We start from the raw sequence: 3,603 nt of genomic DNA on the forward strand, positions 1-3,603 counted from the left end.
CAACCCGCACACACTGCATGCGGTGCATAGGTTCTAAGGTCACATCCGAAAAGCCGGCCCAAAAACGCAAGTAGCGCGATTTGATTGCTGTAGCTCAGACCGTCCTCAGACAAGGCCATCGACATTCGTAGGACACGTATGGAACATGGTGTCCACATACCATACAAGCAGTGCTTGGTCGGGAAAAAGAGAAACGCCTCGAAAGCGTGTCCTCGACGGCAGCCGACGATCTCCCAAATGCATGACCGTCAGCTTTGTCGTACGCGGATAAGGCGGTCAGACATCCCTTAAGCAGCCGCTGAGCGATCGTGAGTAGAGATCGCGATCGTTTTAAACGCGGCATTCTTTCTTCTGCAAATAAGGTATTGCGGATTCAAGAGTTTACAGTCCACAAAGCTCACGTCACGTACCCCACCTCCTCGAAAACACCTGTGCGCGTACCATCAGCTGCGCCACGAAAGATGGTAACAATGTGAGTCCACGCCGCCCAGTATAGCTTCCACAAATCTAGACCGATGCCAATCGGACTCGTCTATATCTAAGTTGCACGCCTCATAACGAGGTGGAGATTACTGCGAGATACCACCTTCGCAAGGTCGGATGATGTCCAAGGGCGCATGAGCGCAAATTGCTAGAGCTTCCCCTCGCGCCATCACGCTGCATCAAGGCTCTCTCGGCTACATCTGGAGGCCAATTTCCATGAAAGCCAAATGCGTCGTACCTGGACGCAATCGAGTGAGCGAGTGCCGTCTATACAGCCTCCAAGATCGCGCGCATCCACCGCCAGATTTCGGGCTATGGATACTGCGTGAAACTGTAACCGCAGCCATATCACCCAAGCTCATCACCGGCTGATTAATAAACCTGACACGGCACATCGTCGTCAATTATCCGCTCGGAGGTGATCGCTCAGTGAGACGTAATCTCTAACGTCTGCGAAGCTCGCTCAACGTGCTCGATCAAGAAAGCTCGCCATTTACCTGAGTGATTTAAAATGGTCGACTCCATAAGGTCCTCGCGACGTCGACGATACATTCTTAACATTTAGGCATTACCCTTTAAACATTCTCAATCTTTGTTTAATTACACTCTTTCTCCGACTTTTAAATATTAATCATTTCCTGCTTATTTAATTACAAATAATGTTTAAACATGTTGGACGAATTCATTTAACCATCACCGCCTTTTGCTTTAACCTTATTTGCCAGTTCAAGCTCGACGCGACATGCCATGTGACCCATCGCCGAGCAAGCCACCATGACTGTCCCGGAGTAATCCACGGCGCCGTGACATACATCTCGGGTTAGAGATCATCGTCGAGGATCAACTAAATCTTCGTGGTTGGTCAAGTTGCGTCGAAGCTGATCGCTACGAAGCGACTCCACCACAACGCAGAACTCCGTGATCTCGCCACCGTAACTCGCCCACGCCGGCTGCGGCAAGCTTTAAGGTATCCTCAGAAACACGCCGCTCACAGGCACAGAATAACGCAGCATGCACACCAACGCACACCCATTTATTAGCGGTACTTCACTGGCCGATAATTACAACCCAGAGCATAAAGTAGAAGCTATATTCCCATACCCGACGGTACGACAGCCTCGGGACGGAAATCGTGGAGCTTCTGCTATGCATCACGCGAATAGAAGGCACTGCCATTTAGACGAAAAGAGGATCGAGTCGCAGTTGCGTGACGTCTGGCGAAGTTACATTGGCACTGGCCGCCAAGGATCTCGTCATAATTCCGACTTATCTGGTATCGAAATCACGATTTAGGCATTAAAGTAATAAAACCACGGCGATGGGGAAACATTGTGTATTTACAATCTAATTGGAATGGGACATATACTTTTATATTATAAGTGGTTTTAAACGGACAGACCGAATTTGAAATATTTCAACCGGCGTTTAAACGAGCAGAGATATTAACAATGGAAATCTGAAACGCATACAACTACAACGTAAATTAAACAATGAAATGAAACTGAACGAATTTAACTCCGCTTTACAATCGAAAACAAACAAAATTTATATCGAGATATACAAGTCATGTTCTTTCAAAACAAAAACAATGAATTGAATTGTGTATTGATGGGCAACTTTCCATATTTGGGCTAAATGAACGAGTGCACGATGAACTGCAGTAGTGTTGTTATTTTTAAATCAGAATTTGAAATATTTAAACTCGATGTTTAAACGATATACTATATTTAAACAATAAAAGTGAAATGTACACAATTACAACGTAAATTAAACAATGAAATAAACCGAATGAATTAACCCGCTTTTTACAATTCAAAACAAAACAAAATTTACATTAAGATATATAAGCCATGTTCTTCAACACGAAAACAACGAATCGAATTTGTCCTTGCAGATTATTTGAAAACAAATCGATACCGACATACAAGACATGTTATTCAAAAATAATTAACCTGGCCAGGACGACTTCTTTGGTTATGGACGCCCGGCCGCTTCTCCCTCCTGGCGGCGCGCGTAACATACCGTAATCCATAAGTAAGGGAACGCCTGCCCCGCGTGAGTCAGAATTTTCACCCCACAAAGACCGCTTCGATAAACCGCGACGACGACTACAAGAATCGCACGCCTTGTTTTTGCGGTTTCGTGTCGTACCCAGCGTGGTACTTTGTCGTCGCCGACTGCTTAACTCCATATCGGCACAAAGGTCGTAAAGATTCCGTGCAGTGATATGCGTTTTGAGATTAGAATACCGATTTAAATATCAAATGGATATTAATTCCGACATAATTAAAGAACTTACTATGTCCAACGCTTCTTATCGCACTTTATTGGAAGAATAATGCCTGTTTCTTGTTTATCATTGTCTGGTGACTTTTACATGGAAGTGGTTATTCATGATTATCGGAGGGACGATAATTGAACTTTACGCAAAGACGTAAAGATCCCCGGATCATAGCTATAATGGTGGCTATGTGTGTCGGTCTGCTGATAGCAGTCAATAAGCTTTCGATGATTGAGGCGGCTTTGTATGATACGGTTTTTGCCTTTTGTATTATGCATACGAAAGCGCCCATCACATCATCAAATGGCCATCTCCTTCCCCGTTAGTCATAGAGAATCTGGTCAAGGGTAGCTAGATAGCTGTCATTCTTCCACACCGATGTTGAGGTTAAACGACATTACAGTATATTAGAAGACCATATTGTAAATATTTAAATGGATATTATCAATTGTTACGATATTATATATAATTAAACGGTAAGGCTAAAACTTAAATGATAAACATAAACGGTATTAAACACTATTAGGTAATAGTTAAACACTATAAGAAACCCTTTAAACAATATCATAAAACGCTTACACTTATTCTCATTCATGTAGCAATCGAGGAAGATCCCTCATCAACTCCTCGGCCAGATTTGTTAAGACGACCGTGGCAACCCACTTCTTCTTCCTAACAAAAAGCTTCCGGCGCCGCCCCGTCCACCATCGCCTCGACCATCTCTCCTGCTGTTCGGCCTGGCCCCACGCAAGATCTCCTTCGATGCGGGACGATGGCGACACAAAGATCAACCGCAGACACATCCTTATACTGCTGTTTGTTGCCATCAGGTCCGCTCA

The sequence above is a fragment of the Dioscorea cayenensis genome, chromosome 10, assembly GCF_009730915.1.
Source record: "Dioscorea cayenensis subsp. rotundata cultivar TDr96_F1 chromosome 10, TDr96_F1_v2_PseudoChromosome.rev07_lg8_w22 25.fasta, whole genome shotgun sequence".
Taxonomy (NCBI): Eukaryota; Viridiplantae; Streptophyta; class Magnoliopsida; order Dioscoreales; family Dioscoreaceae; genus Dioscorea; species Dioscorea cayenensis.